The sequence below is a fragment of the Chelonoidis abingdonii genome, chromosome 20 (assembly GCF_003597395.2).
Source record: "Chelonoidis abingdonii isolate Lonesome George chromosome 20, CheloAbing_2.0, whole genome shotgun sequence".
In the NCBI taxonomy this organism is placed as follows: Eukaryota; Metazoa; Chordata; order Testudines; family Testudinidae; genus Chelonoidis; species Chelonoidis abingdonii.
In genome coordinates, this window is record NC_133788.1 from 18,508,110 (window position 1) to 18,525,237 (window position 17,128).

A 17,128-nucleotide genomic window follows, 5' to 3' on the forward strand; every position below is an offset into this window, starting at 1 on the left:
TCCTTAATTTTGTAGAGTATAATATGTATATCAAGAAATATTGGAAGGCGAGGAATATAATCTGGACTATTGTAAAACAATATACCTGGGCATGAAACCCTGCTAGAGAATGCTGCAGCATGTCTCTTCAGCAACATTGACGATCATGAACCCAACAAATCTATCTTTCGCTCCCTTGACTAGTGTTCCATAGAATATCAAATCAAGTTCAAGGTCTTTGTCCTTATCTTCAAGGTGCTCAATGGCCTGGACCCAAGATATCTAAAATCCTGTCTAAATTTCTAGAGTCAAGACTTTGGTTGACAACTTTGCTCCTCTGGCACAATGGGACTTTCCACAATAGGAGTAAAGCTCACTTGTGTGGGAGACAGAACTTTCTTGGGGGACTGGCCCAAGACTGTGGAATGAACTCCCCGCAAAACTAAGAACCATTACAAACTTCACCACCTCCCGCTCCCAAGTGCAAGGCGTGTGTGTGTGTGTGTTTTAAAAAAAAACTTATCAAAACAAAGTACTCCTCCCACTGGGGAGAGGATAAGAGAGTGAACAACTAATGACAGATGTTTGTCACATCACTTACTGCGCTTCTGGAAGGTATTCAAATAGTATGGTGATGAGAATAGTATCAGAATCTATATAAAATAAAATAGAATAATCTTTAACTATTTTATCTTTTTGGGTTGGTGGGAATACAATACATAGAATGTAAAGTAGGCTTGTGTTAAACTAAAACATGGACATCAAACCATATAAATAACCAAGCGGAGGTTTACGATGCAATATATAAATTACGTAGGAATAAAATCTTTACTTTGCTGTATCAGGCTTTGCACTATTGTAAAATACTTACCAACATTTAATATCCTCTTTCTTTTCCATGACCATACCATGACCTTTTGAAATAAAAGTTGCAGATCGGAAGTAACTGGCTGAGAATTAGTGGTTGGTATATTCCAGTTTAAATAGAAATGTCCTCAGCTAAAATACGGTTCATTCATCGGTCAAACTGTCCTTGGTTCCTTTAATTGAATTAAGATGGGCAAATGAGAGATCTGTGCAAGACAGAAAAAAAATCTTTTGCAAATCACTGTTATCCTTCTTTGGATAGTGTAAAACGAATCAATTAGAGGCATGTCAAAGCGTCTTTTACACATGCACAACTTTGAAGCAGAGAATACTTCATAAAAGTGGAAATTTAAATTGGAAATAGGAGAATATAAATTAGATTTTACAATTACACCTAATTTAATTTCTCTTTTTGAGAAAGATAGATGATTGCGTTATTTGATCATATTTTATAGGCTGTTATATCTACTGTAATCATTTTTTATAACTTGTACGTTTCCAAAACACATCCACATATTTTTCATTTAATTAAATCATAGTGGCAGCTACAAAAAAGAGGGAGAAAAAAAGTCTTTGTCTCCCACCATTAAAATGAAGGCTCCTGTTCTTTAGTTAAAAGATCTAGCTAAAATTTAATTTATAAAGCAAGAAACTCAAAATATTTATTCACATCTTGACTTTCTTCTCTTCTACATTCCTTTCTGTGCTCAATAGCTCATCAAGAAGCTGCTATTTTATATGACACTTGTATTTTTTTTCTCCCAATTAGAACAATATTTATTCAACTCTTTCTCAAGTTAGTTTGGTTTTTGATTTTTTTGTTTTGTTTTTTTTTTTGGGTAGGGAGGGGTGAACAAAAAGGACTATTTCAACCCAGAAATATTTTTAAGCTGTCTGGTGTTTTTAAAAACCCAGGGTATGAATGTACAGCAAATATATCCTCCGTAAGTAAAGGTCTCTATCATCTAAGAGGAAAACCCTGGGACATTAACACAAGGGGTTACAAAGGTGAAGTGTAGAAGCGAAACCAGGGTTTCACTTGCGTAAATAATATATTATCACTATGATATGGTAATGTTCACCGAGAGATTCCTCTTAGAGAAATAATTTTAACAATTGTAATCGTCAGGCTTCTTTTATTTAAGAAAAGAAAAAGCAAAGCTTTGTGTACATACAGTCATACATGTGGGCATGCATTTTAAGCCCTGGAGCAAAAGAAAAGCATAAATTGCAAGTACAGGGGTTTCTGCCTTGGTATGTTTAGATTTTTTTTTTGTTATGAACTTCAAGTATTTGGAGTTTAACTGATGTGCATTATTTTAATCTCAGATGTGTACGGAAGCAGTTAAGAAACTCCTTTGGTCATTTGAGTAAGAAATCATAATTTATTATAAAATAAAAAACAATATCCACCCCCCCAAAACCAAAAAACAAATCCTGTAACTGATTAATAATACACATTTCTTTAAAAGTTACATTCTGTTTTTTTGACTCAGCCCAAAGTCAAAAATGTTTGTTTTCTTTAAAAACAAGCAAACTGTTTGCTTCGGGTAATGCCCATGCACATAAACTGTATTTTTCATGCTTCTTGATTGCTGCAGTTGGTCTTTCATAAAACCTTTCAGACTGATAGTGACATACCTTTATATTTTAAAGATGAAGTCCCTAGAAAAGGTACTGTTTTGTCCATTGTGTGTTCTCGCATATTGCCCTAATGTTTAGCTAGTCAGAGGAGGCGTGTGTCCAAAAATGAAAATACTTATTACTGGGTAATACTAGTGTCAAATCTGTATTCGTGAGTGGATTTATGTTGTGCTGGCTTTCCCAGTGGATTGCTTTTTAATTGTCCCGTAGCAAACAAAAAAAAACAGACAAAAAAAAAAAAACAACCCACCACCAATGTCCTACCAAAAACTAAGTGATCATTGGTAAACTGTGTTTCAAGCACATTAACAAACAGATTTTGAGTTATTTATTGATGTTTTTGCCCACTGGCAGTGTAAAATATGTGTCAGTTGTCATCATCAGTAACAATTTCAACACATTATGTTCCTTTTCATTTTGTTTACACCAGTGGCAGCATGCTTATAAACGCCGTCACTGATGGTGGGTCAGAAGGTTACTGCTTGAGGTTAAGAGTGGTAAGGGTCATCTGCTATTAACCTAAATTTAGCAGCAAATAGCCCAAACCGGCTAGGTGCTGAGTGCCCTTAACTTCCATTGAAATTAGTAGGATTTGAGGGCTCTTGTGCACCTTGTAGGATTTGGCTCTAAGATATTTTGAATGGTTTTCTGCTTCATCTTGTGGAATTTAACTACTTGTTTAAACCTCTTAGATTTTTACACTATAACTGTGTCATTTTTTTTGACTTCATGATCTGGTAACCAAAGTCTAATTTATTAATTTAGGGCTTGATTCCACTGTTTTTGGAGTCTGAGGGTTTTTCATTGACTTCAGTTGGATCTGACTAATGATGTTTAATAATGCAGATGCATTGCGATATTCAAAGATTGCAAGAGTAGTTCATTCAGTCATGACCTCATAATATAATGTGAGTTATGTAAAAACAGTTAAATATATTTCTATAGAATTTTCCAAAAAACAATATTTTGAGTTTTACCCCAATTTTCATAGATGTTTGCAAATCCAAATCACTGATGGTTTCTGGGGGTAGGATTTTCAAAAGTGATGAGTGATTTTGGGTACCAAACTTGACACCTTAAAGGTAAGGGGCCTGACTTTCAGAGACTATTATACTCTGGAAATTAGATCTCTTTAGGGTGTTTCTAGTTGGCCGCACAAAACACTAGTCAGGCTTGAAAATCTTGGCCTGTGTGTGTTGGCAAGGAATTACTCGATAGTGCTTCATTTTTTTTTGAAACCACACATGTGATGACAATGTAGATATCAAGAGTAAGAACTTTCCCATAAGATTATCTCTGTTCTCCTTTTTAATCTTTCATGGACAGCGACTCCTGTTTATAAAGTATAGTTTGTCTTTACAGCATCTGATCATTTTTGTGTATTAAGATTTCTGAAACAATTTAGAGGCTTAAAAATTCAGAAACCAATTAAAAGTGTAAGGCTTCACCTGACAATTGATTTCAGTTTTTCATAAGACAGCACTGACATCCATCATATCTGTTAAAAGAGACAAATGGTTCCCATTAACGTCCCCTGTATTTACGAGTTACATTGTGTTTCTGAAGCACGTACGGTCCCTAACATCTCTTCATATTGTGCACTCAGGAAATTCATGTAACTCTTTAAAATTCCCTGTGTTCCTATCTCTTTTACATACACTTGACACAACTATGTTCCCCTGGGAACTGTTTTTGACTAGTGTGTCTGACAACCTCTCCTACAGTGTCAGATTATTCTATGTGCAGCATCATATGAGAAAAGCTGAAAACTTACAGTTGCAGTTAAATGGTGTGGCTGAAAATTTCAAAGTTGCCTAGGGGATTTGGATGCACAGTTTTCCTTCATGTTAATGGAACTATACCTTTAGTGATGTAAAATACAGAAAAATTGTTCATCTAGAATTGTAAGGGGGAAAAGCTTCTTTATAAACTCCTTAAAAGACAATTAATCAAATTTAGATAGTTTTATTCAAGTTACCTTTCTCTACAGTTAATTCTGTTCTCAGAGGGTACGCGTCTAGTATAATTTTGTAGACACTCTGCGTTAAACAGCTCTGAAAAGTTGTCTTTTGCCTACAGAATCACATTCTCCTAAGCATAGTTAATAAGTTGGCTGAGTGATCAGTGACCTTGCCTTGTTGTTGTTTAATGGTCTGATTAATAAATAAGAATATCTGCCTGCCTGTTGAGTGGATCTTTTACACACAAGCAGATGTTTGTGTTGTAATTCTGTTTCTAAAAGAAAATTTGAATACTTATGCTGACTCGTACTAAGTCAGATACTAAGCAGGCCTTAGGTAAGCAGAAAGCTGCATGCAGAGGTTAGATACGTGTACTATATGAGAATAGAAAAGTATTCTTTTCCCTGTCACCTGAAGGAATGAGCTCAAATTCATAACTTTCAGTCACTTTACGCCCTTTGTCAGTAAAGGTGACACATATTGGTGAATAGATTTCCTGAAGAAGATACTCTCTTTCACAATGTCTGTTCTACCATACGTTCTGATAGCCACAGTGATGCAGTAGTCCTTTTATGTTGAGACTTGCAGTAAATAGTTGCATAAAACTAAGGGAAATGGTCAAGGTACAAGCTGGGGAGTAGTCCAAGGCATCCTGAATTTTTACATGCATATTAAATAGTTGATTGATTATTTCATATTATTTTTTTGAACAAGGTTAATACATCACAGGCACATTTTGACTTTGCTTTTTGTTTGTTTTTGCGCATAAACTTAGTGGGGAAACAGTTCACTGAATTGCAAAATCACTTGGTTTAATTGTATAACAAACCTTTTTTCTGGATTGTTGCAACATGTGCCCACCAATAGTGTGGCCGTTAATTTTCTGAATCAAATCCTGTGTGAGGAGCCAGATGGCTTGGCAGCATCTTGTCATCCCCACTATTACAAACACATCTAGACAGGAAAAAAGAAGATTGAATTGTGATTTCACAGATTTATCATTAGTTAATCTGGGTTAGAGAGGCTTCAAAGATTCCATCAGTTAATTCACTCAGTACTTGTGGAAATTTCTGGCACACGGTGCTAAAGCTGGTTTCAAATCCAAGCTGCAAAGCACTACTGTAAAGTAGCAATGTAAGTACTGCACATGCCTGCATTTGAAAAACCTATTAAATATATGTGTAAGTGAAACATTTTCAAAATGATTTAAAGTCTAACAGAAAGGAATTTTTTCGCTTTTAGCAATCATGTGCAGTAATCATGGAACCTTTCTTGAGCTTGCATCCAGGTTTCACTCTGCATTTTAATTGAAACAGTTAGCTAAAGTCCAATTCTGTGAAATAGAGGAATCATCAAAGAAAAAGGAGACCTTTTTTTTTGGCTAGCTACAGTGCCACTTTCACCTTTGCAAACAGGCCTACTAAATAATAATCAGCTTCTCTTATCAATTATTAAATATCAGAAACCTTCTGTTTGGATAATCTTGGCACCACTTTAAGCGTTAACAGTAAATTTATTTTTAATTAAATCTGTGCATTGAGAATAAAATGAGGCTCGTCTGCATACTGAACAGAACACATATGCCATCTTTACTTACTATCAAAAAACCTGATAATGCTTTTGAAAGTTGTAAAGGGCTACAGTTCATTGTCTCTGTTCCATTTAACTTAAAATTAAATAGTATCGATTCATGAGAAAATGGCCATAATATATCATTTACATTTCATTTGTCAGTGTTTCTGAAAATGGTTCCCCCACCTTTTTTTCCTCACATATATTTAAAAACTTTCTTGGTTCAGCATAACTACAGGTGTCCAGGAAATAAACATGTGTTAAGTCTGATGGATGCATTTCTGGAGCAGTGCTTTATAGGAAGGGGAAAGCACTGATGCTTTTATTTTTATTTTTTTGGTAAGGTGCATTTGATCTGAAAGTTTTAATTTATTGCAGAAATAGATTGTGATTGATCTCTTCTTTTTAAGCTCACAATACAGCCACAAAAGTTTTCTAAAAACATTACATAAAGTATCACCTTACAGTAATTCAGCTAAAGAGAAGACAGTCATGTAAAGGCACTACTTGAATTTTTTAAAATTACAATTCAGTAAATTTTCTTACAATGGCAGGCGATGTGGCTCAACAAAAATTTTGTGTGTGTGTATGTGTATTTCTGTTAACCTTTTGCTAATATGAGCAATATCTGAAATCCCTGAGTGCTTATTAACCAGAGAGGAAACCACCCAACAGTGCTGTGAATCTCATAATTTATTTTTTCAACTGATACCTCCAGCTCTGGATTCTGTGACATTAGCCCAAAGGGAAACACCGGTCCCTCAGATTACACTGTGCATCCATTGTCTTAACTGTCACAGCAATAATGCGTAAAGCTGTTTGCATAGCGTGCTAACTCTATCAGGGTCAGTTCCAGTCTGTGGCCGCTAAAAATGAAAAACATGCCCCAACCGGGACAAGAGCAGGGTCAACAGCTGGCAAAGGATATGGCAATCATTTATATAAATATGCTTTCTCAAGCCCGCAAAAACAAAAAACCCAAACCCAACAGCTGGGAAGGGTTGGAAGTAGCCCCAAGGCTGGTTAGTTCCCTTCCAGATGGGGAGGTTAGACTGGGGCTAGCCAGGCTGCTCCACATAGACTTCCGATTCGTATTAGAAATAAAAAGAGTGGAGGAAAGGAAAAAGGAAGAAAAGCTACAAGCATGACTGCTCTGTTTTTCACCTAACTTAATCAAATAAGTGAGGAGTTTCCGAGACGGAAGGCTTGCATTTATTGGAATTCACGCTCCGTTTTGTGTGTTTATCATGGTGTCTGATACACTTCTTAACTGTTTAAAGGGGAAGCATATATGCAATGTAGAATAGTTTAGGTGTAATGTCATGGTCATTTGTAGACAGATTGAAGAAGCATACAAAGATTTATGTTCCAGTTACTTCTCCACAAGATCCAGTGGAGGGGAAGATGATAATTATGATGCTGGCCTTTTCCTTGAATTTTAAGTGGACAGGATTCAATTCATGTATGTAATTTGTTTTACCTGCATAGTATGTACTTATATCACATCTCACGTATATTCTGCCAAAGAGAGAACCCCATTCTTCTGGGTTCACTTTAAGGTTACTTGTCATGGCGCAAAAAAGTATTTATTTTAACCTTTTTGTGCTTTCAAAATTAAATGTGGGGTATCTCTTTTTTCACAATCCACCAAAACGTTATAATTTAGATATAATGGTAGAATAACATACCATTTTGATTATAAAAAATAGTTGCTGCTATACAGATGCGGCAACATTTAAAAAATTAACACGGTTACACTGAGACCATACAAAACAGATGGTTTCATTTCATTCAAAACCGTTTTTATTGTTTAAAAATGCACAGCATTGTTTAAGATGGGTTCTCTCTCTCTCACACACGCGCGTGCACACACACACACACACGTACGTCACTTTGAGTGGACTTTTGAGTTCTGGTGAAGGGGTTGAATACTGTGTTCATCCCTCAGCAAGAGCGCCATCCTGCAAGGTCCTGGGCACCCTCTTCTCCCATTGGCTTTGGTATGATTTCCCCATTCTCCACATTTTGCAGAAAATGTTCTGCAACTTGCTGAATCGCACCCTGTTTTGTTACATCATTAACTGCACAGTAATGGCATCCCTTGTATCCCCTTGTAAAGGTACCTGAATAAGGAGTCTGAGAACACTAAGGTTGGGATTCTCAAAGCAGCCTAAGGAAGTTAGGTGCATAGCTAGGGTGGCTATTTCCCCCTTGAAAATCACAGCCTAAAGTTTAACGGAAATGTTAAGTTTATATGATATTTAAGTTCTCCATTCCCCAGGTATTGCTGTTCACACAGTGGAAACTGTTATACACCAGCCCTTTGTGCATAATGCCCAATCTATTTAAATGTTTTAGTTAAAAACAAAACAAAACAAACAAACCCAGAACAGTGTTTCATTTAGTATTTTGCATTCTGGAGTAAGGGATGATTTTTTTTCCATAATGGATTGAGAGGACAGGTTTTACTTTGGGGTTATAAAAAATTAATTTACAAAACTTCCTGGAGTTTTTTTCTGTGGTGTATACTTTTTTCTCAAAACTATTCTTAGTACATCTAAAAAATAAGTCACTTTTCTGCATTGAATTGCACTGATAAGTAACGATTGTCATCTATTTTCTTTTACTTTGGCCTCTTCTTTCATTGTAAGAAAATAATCCAGCACACTTCAGTTTCTTCCCCAACAGACAGCACATATCTCCTACATGATATGCTTCGACACTGCTAGCCTGTGGTCTGGAATCCTAAATCTCATCCTTATGTTGGAATGACTCTGCTGTCAGAGCAGTACAGTGACATGGCATATAGAAACCTACACAATATGACCCTTTAAAGATATCCTTCAAAAGAATTGATATTCAGAAGGTTATTCTGAAATCCTCCTTTCACAATCACTGAAGATGTTTTGTACTCGTTAATTAACATTCAAGTGCTACAGTATTCCTTTTATGTCACCTGTGTTGTCAGTTCTTGGACCATTATGTTATTGTTCAGGAAATAAAGGTGAAATCCTGCCCTGTGGAAGTCGATAGGACTTTTGCCATTGACTTCAAGATGGAGGAGGTGTCAGGATTTTATGTCAAGTGGTTTTTATCCTCATTCCTTATGGATGAACAGAAAATAGATGATGTATAAAACAACGCTTCCTTCCATAAACTTAAACAAAGTAGGAGTCATGGGATAAGAGTGATGGTTCTCTCTGGATCAGTAACTGGTAAAAAGATGGGAAACAAAAGGTAGGAATAAACAGTCAGTTTTCACACGGGAGGGAGGTAAATAGCGGGGTCCCTTCAGGATCTGCGCTGTTCAACATATTCACAAATGATCTGGAAAAAGGGGTAAACAGTGAGGTGACAGAGTTTGCAAATGATACAAAATTATTCAAGATAGTTAAGTCCAAAGCTGACTGCAAAGAGTTTCAAAGGGATCTCACTAAATTGGGTGACTGGGCAACAAAATGGCAGATGAAATTCAGTGTTGAGAAGTGCAAAGTAATACACATTGGAAAATATAATCCTAAGTGTACATGCAAAAGGATTGAGTCTAAATTAGCTGTTAGCATTAAAGAAAGGGATCTTGGAGGCATTGCAGAGAGTTCTCTGAAAACATCTACTCAATGTGCAGCGGCAGTCAAAAAAGCGAACAGAATATTAGGAACCATTAGGAAAGGGATGGAAGATAAGACAGAAAATATCATAATGCCACTCTATAAATCCATAGTACCCCCACAGCTTGAATACTGCATATAGTTCTGGTTGCCCCATCTCAAAAAAGGTATGTTAGAACTGGAAAAAGTACAGAAAAGGGAAACAGATCAGTTAGGGGTATGGAACTGTTTCCCTATAGGGAGAGATTAAAGAGACTGAGATGACTGAGGGAGGATATGATAAAGGTCTATAAAATCCTGAATGGTGTGGGGAAAGTGACTAAGGACATGTTATTTACCCCTTTATACAACACAAGAACCAGGGGTCACCAAATGAAATTAATAGGCAGCAGGTTTAAAACAAACAAAGGAAGTACCACTTCACACAGTTCACGGTTTACCAATAGAACTTATTGCCTGGTGATGTTGTGAAGGCCAAAAGTACAAGTGGGGTCAAAAAAGTATTAGATACATTCATGGAGGATAGGTCCATAAATGTCTATTAGCCAAAATGGTCCAGGACGCAACCCCATACTGAGTGTCCGTAAACCTGTGACTGCTAGAAACTGGGTCTGGATAAGAGGGGATGGATCATTCAATAAATTGCTCTGTTTTCTTCATGCCTTTTGAAGCATCTGGTGCTGGCCTCTGTCAGAAGACAGGATACTGGGCTAGATGGACGAGTGGTGTGACCCAGTATGGTCATACCTATATTCTTACATTGTAACAAAACTACACCAGGGTCATGTAGATCCATCTCTTATTTTTGAAGATAGTCTTATAAATGCAGGAAAAAAGGATGTCTCCGTAGATTTTTTTTCTGACTGTGTACCACTTCACTAAATAACAATGTATTAGTGACTTTCTAAGAGAGAAATATATTTTATGTAACATTTTAACATACAATAAAACTATTTACTTCATAGGCAGAAGACAGATGCAGTGGCTTGATTTTAATGGGTATGTGACCTGTGTAAGTGTATTCATGTATGCAATATTCATCTTTTATGTTAGATGTTATCTCTCTTCCTCTTGGAAAAGACCAGTAAAATGAGGTAATTTAAAACTACCTGAAAAACATCCTTCTACCTTTCTGTTGGGCCCTGAAGTCATAACCTCTTGACCCCAGAGGTTATGGGTCTAGTGCTTTTTTATCCTCCTTGATTCCTCAGTATCTACCCACTTCCTCCACAACATTAGAGCCTTGTTATATAAGGAAATTGAAAACACCAATAGGCCTGTCTAGGGGCAGCAATCTCTTTCTGAGATAAGACTTGTCCTCTATTTTTGAGTCAGAAGGAGTGCTGATTTTAAATAGAGCTAAGTATGAAGGATGCTTAAGAATCTAGGACCCTATAATGGCCAGTTTGTAATGTATAAACTGAAGAATTGAATCAGTTTGAAAACTGTTATCCTACTTTCTTTGTATCTCTTTTTTGCTGTAAAATATTGTTTTGATATTTATTTTCTTTGTCAAATTTTTGGTGTGATGTTTCAGCTTATTTAAGAAACAAACCTCCAATGCCAAAATCCTTTCAAGAAATTGATAATGGATTAATAAAATGGTAAATTTTCACAGACTTCAACATTTTAAATAATTCTCTTAATTATTGTCTAGTTATAACAATTCTTAAGAACTTTCTATAAGGACAGAAATCATAGCTTATTTCTGGAGATGGATATTTGAGCCAGGCTCTGCATGCCAGCCCATTAGTCCAGTGGAAATAATTAAGTATCGAGAGGGAAAAGAAAAGGCGTCATTTCAAGGCCGAACAGTGTCATCTATTGCAAAGGCTGCTGTTAGTCTTCTGTCCTGACAAAGCTAGTTTTATTTTTTTAAAGTGCCGAGATTCTGAGTGCTGTAAAATCAAATTAATCAAAATAAGAAGAATGAATTTTATAATGGCATACTACAGAGGATTTTTTTTTTTTTTACGCAAAAGGCTGTTATTGTCTCTTAAATTCAAAACTTGAGCACATGTCGTGTGCAGAGACATAAGCAGCGAATAACTAATGCAGACATTAAAACATCTGCATTAATGCAAAATACTATGTAAAATAATAATGTACATATAAACTACTTTTCCACTTCAGTATTTATTGTCCATGAATCCTGGTATGCATAAGAATAATACCACTGTAAATGGCAATGTTATCCTTCCAAACTCTTCCCAAAAACAGTTCCATCATATTTGTTCCAGCTTACTAAGTGATGCAAATTTTTTTTGTTTGTTTATAGAGTTTGCCAGCAAGAGACAGTAAGTTGAAGGAAGTAATGTTGTAAAATTATTTCAACTGTTGTTTCATAAAGTAGCCAATTATAAGCACCTGAGATTGAGAACGTGGGCTTTTAGAGACAGGTTTAAATAACTTCAAATCCAGGGTTTAAGTCTAATAAATTTATCTTTCAGGGTACACAATCTTCTTTGCAAAGCCTAAGAAAGACATTTTTCCTTTAATTGTAAGAAATGTGGTGTTTGAAAAGAGAGTTGACTAATGGTAGTAGAGGCCAGTTTTCTGGCCAGATAAAACGTACAGTTATTCGAAGTGTGTAAGCTTCACATCAAGTTATGTTATCTGTGATTTCCAGTAACAAGACTTTATATGTGACTTCATGAAGTGGAGCACTTCCCTTTAGAGTAAATTTCAATCCTGCTTTACTACTTGCTGAAAAATATGCAAAGTTCTATCTCTACAGGTCAATATATAATAGAATAATCCTCTAATCATCTCAGCTGAGTTGAGAAGGGAGCAAATAGCCTCCAAAGCAGTATGGTGCAGAGATGGAGCCATCTTGTCATGCCTGTCCATTAAGTATAGATTGATATATATAAATATCAGCTAACAAAAATTCCTTAACTTCTCATATACAAAATAAAATTGTAATAATTAAATGGAAAACATATTGTCTGTTAATTAACATCTTCATTTCTTGGGTATTCAGTAATTCAGAAGAATTCTAAAGTACATTAGGTAAATTGAGAACAGTAAATTTTAATCCACATAATGGCTATTCAGAGTATATTGTTGACTTAATCTCATTAATATTCTGAACTGCTCAGCAAAAACAATTCATCAGATGATATGGTAAATTGCGCAGTAAAGACCAAACTTCTAATTAGCTGAGATATAAAAAAAACTCTAGGTAATGGGGGGGAAATAGGAATTCATAAAAAGAAACAATGATCCCTTTTCTAGAAAATTGAACAAGGGGACTTTTCTCTCCAGCATGCACATCAAGTTGATCAATACTCAAATCCATGTTTTTTCTTTTTATTTAAAAAAGAAATATACATGTCATATTTGAAATTGTATCCATGTATTGTTATCCGTAAGTCACCGTCTGTTTGGCATGGTAAAAAATTGACATCTCTGTAATTTAAGTGCAATTCATTTTTTCCCCTTGAGAAACAAATTTTCTATTCCTCCAAGCTGCTAGCCTTAAATCTGGAAGCTAGTAAATCCTGTTAAACTGATCCATAGATGTCTTCTTCATCATGACCACGCTTATAATCCTATCTATCAATTGTTGAAGTGGCTCAACAATTAGTATGTCACCATTTTAAAGTTGAGGTCAGGTCTTGGTCACTTCTGGTTAATTTATTTATTATATTCTTCCATAACAATTTGATAACCTCAGCTAGGGAACCTAGAAAATGCAGAATAATTTTTTAGTTTAAACTGTTATCGACAAACTAAGGTCTAGATCCTGAGAAGTGCTGAGCACCCACAATTGGCCTTTGACTTCACTCAAGATTGTATCCAAAGTCTGGTAATGACAGCGTATAGGTTTTCAGTTACTTCTCTGAAGACTTTCTTCAGTAATCTTATATTTTTAATTATATTTTCCAACTTGATCATTTCTCTGCAATAAAGAGTTCTCTTTCACCACTATCAATTACCTGTTTATATGCTGCTTATTATATCAATCTTCTTGACTGGTGGTGGAGTGGTAGGAGAAAGAACAACGCAAGTGTTTCCATTCCACTTCTTCTCCTTCACTCTCTCAACCATGCCATCTTGTAGCTAATGAGATTTACTATCGCTAATGATCGGATAGCAGATAAAATTGCCTTAAAGTTGGTTTAAAGTTTAATGAAAATGGTCCAGCATTTTGTCATTTACGTGTATTAAATTCACAGTCTCTCAGGAGATCTCTCTGCACTGGACTATATCTCCCACATCATTCTCTCCAATCTCCTGACTGTTTTTCCTCCTGGAGTTAACATTGTGGATGATTTTCCTTTTGCGGCATGTTTGGTTCTGAAACAACAAACCCCATGAAAACAGTAGCAACATAAATATAGTTTATCTTTTTGTAGACAAGAAATGTTAAAGGTATGCTTCCTCTAGGTATAAAGTGGAATCTTTAACATTTCAAGTCCTTGAATACCAGATACTGCATTGAAAACCATCACTAAAGTCAGTGAGTCTCTAAACTGGTCCACAGGTGACTCATGTAATTCTCAGTGTGGGATTGAGGGTCGTAATGGAGGTCTTTTTTTAATCAAGATTGGATGTTTTTCTAAAAGATCTGTAGGAATTATTTGGGGGAAGTTTCTCTGGCCGATGTCATGCGGGAGGTCAGAATGGATTATCACAGTGCTCCTTTCTAGCCTTGGCATCTATGAATCAAGGCATAAGTTTGTACTTGAAGCAATGTGAGCTGAGCTGCAAAATACAGATCCTTATCTAGCTTACTAAGATCCCAATTTCTTGGGGGGAAAGGTTGGGTGTGGGGATTTGGTTTGGCAGTCATAAAGAGGACCATTTGAAATATAGAGATTTACCCAAGTATCCAGAGTTTGGATTCAATAGCTTCTTTAATTCATCTGCTTTGAAAAAGAAGTAACTGAACTGCATAAAAGAGAACTCCCAGGGTATAAAGAGAGAATATTTTATTTAAAAAGAAAAATAATCTCCCTGCCATATTGGCCCTCTCTCCAGTCCTGTTTCTTCTTGGTTTTGTTTTTACACCAGAATGAGGTAAGCACAGTGTCAGGTCTAACTTTTAAATTTAATGGGTTTATATCAACCCATTTATCTTATTTATATTTAATGTGTGTGTGAATTCATGGTTAATATTGTTTCTTTCCCTTGAATATCCGGTCTTGCTCCAGACTCATTATCCTGCTGTAGACGCAGCTTCTGATGCCTTTGCCAACTGTCTGTAATTATGTGGAATGTAGCTTGGGTGGGATTAGTGACAAATATGGTATACTCATCCTCGGTGAGTTAGACTGCAAGTACACTTGTCTTCAGAGTCTCAGCCCTCCTACAAAAAGAACAGGAGTACTTGTGGCACCTTAGAGACTAACAAGGTGCCACAAGTACACCTGTTCTTTTTGTGGATACAGACTAACACGGCTGCTACTCTGAAGCCCTCCTACAGTGTGTGCCAAGACCTTCTCTCAGTTACTGATTCTTCCCTTTCCCTTAGTAGATTTGACTTGTGGTTCCTTCCCGGTTCTCAGCCCACTTCCTTACTATGGCTCTTTTCCTGCTCCCATTTAGTGCACTTGTGGGCCTGTCCAAGCTGCCTCTCTTCTGCTGATTCCAAGCAGCATGGTCAGTTTGGAACTATAGTGACATGTCACATAGCACCAATTCAGCAGTCGCGGACAGTTTCCAGCACTAGAGAGACGGGTCCGTTCAGCACTGCTCCAGGAAAGATTCCCTTACGGCCTCCCCTCGTCTACAAAGCAGCCAGTGTCTCAGTATTAATGCAGCCATTTGGTAGTAATTCTGCTGAAGAGTTACTCAGTCATGGCCACAGCAATCAAAGTAGAATGGAGAAGCTAGTTCTCAGACTGAAATGTTTGGATTTTGTTGTTGTTGTTATTTATTATTTTATTTTTATTATTTAGTTAGTTATAAGAGGACCTGATTCTCTGCTCTCACTTGGGTGTAACTTCAGTGAAGTTACTCCTGATTTGCACCCATATGAGAGCAGAATCAGGCTCTCACATTTAGTGGAACCTTATTTATGTCCCAGTTGGCTGCTAACTTTCATTTTTCATTTTAAAGCAAAAGCAGGCCTTCAGTCCTGTTAACACTTAGACACGTGCTTACATTTATGCACATGAATAGTGCCACTGACATCAATAGGGCCCATGACTATAAATGGGAAGCATTAAATTCCAAGTGTTCCCCCTTCTCCCAGTCATAATGTAAAGGTAAAAATGATACAGCTGCAAATAAAATACTAATGAAGGTCATAGCTGCGTCTCTGGAGGGCTCCAGGGAAAGGGGATACTTAAAAATATCAGAAATCATTAATGTTTTAATATAATGACGGGGTTGTTTAATCAGCAAGTATTAATCTGAAAGGAACTTTTTCTTTACTTTGTGTTATTTCAGCATATAAACCTTATTCCAGCAAAGCACATGCTTAACTTTAAGCATGTGAGTAGTTCTCTTGAACTTAAACAAACTGTTCACATGCTTAAAGTTAAGCACATGCTTAAGTGCCTACTTGGCTGTATGAGGGCCTTAATGCTTTATAGAAGGCCACACACAAATTACTGTGTGACTCCGCAAGAGTCTCTGATTTCTGCAACAGCATGTGATTTGCATTATAAATCAAATCGCTAACACATCATCTTTTAATAAAATAATAGCTTTTGTAAGTACAAACCTTCACTAAAGTATAAACGTAATGCTGTAAAGTATACAAACATTAATTACAGTATGGGAATGTGTGTACTGTATATTATTTACAACTGTATCCTTTCACCCTCTTTTTATGCTGGTTTTCAATATCTACAAACTGTTTTCATTCTCTGTGTGAATTTAAATCCCCAGCTGGAACTTTAAACTCTGTCGCCCAAACCCAGAGATCAGTCCGAATCAATCTTTAGAGAAATGGTTCAGGCTACGGATAAGTTTTCAATGCTTTAACATCTTATGTTCTCTTTGGCAAAACTGAACAAAGAGTTAGTTACAGAATTTTACTTCAGTGACTTCATTGCAGTGCACACAGGTCATATCAATTTGAAATCTCTTTCCTAATAGATTTTAAAGAATAGATTTTAAAAAAATAAAATAAAAAATAGGATGTGAAGAATAAATGAGACACAAAAGCATGTATATATACGCCCTTTCACAGCTGGGGTTTTGGCAAAGTGTCATTCCTGCTGTTAAACATGGTGACCTTGCTGTCCATGATTTACTAACTGTTTTACAAACATTTCCTCACTCTGTGAGGTTTGATATGTTCTCCATCCTCAACAGCTCAACAGAGTCACTCAACCACTGAGCCAAACCTGCCTTTGTTTACAGCTTTTCCGGAAATTTTCACAGAGAAAAAAAATATCTCGTCTTCCAATGTTTTATTTTTAAGTCAACACTTTCTTCAGTTTATTTGTGCAAAACAGCATTGGGGTACAAAGTATTGCACCGTATCCAAAAGGGAATTACCACCTTTCTAAAAATAAAACGAGGGTCATGTGAACCAGT

At 36.2% G+C, this 17,128-nt stretch overlaps 1 protein-coding gene across 11 annotated transcripts in view; it reads left to right on the forward strand.

Annotated features, from left to right (window-relative positions):
- Positions 1 to 17,128, forward strand: part of BCAS3 (BCAS3 microtubule associated cell migration factor) — a 497,109-nt gene that overhangs the window by 312,131 nt on the left and 167,850 nt on the right. The window lies entirely within an intron of this gene.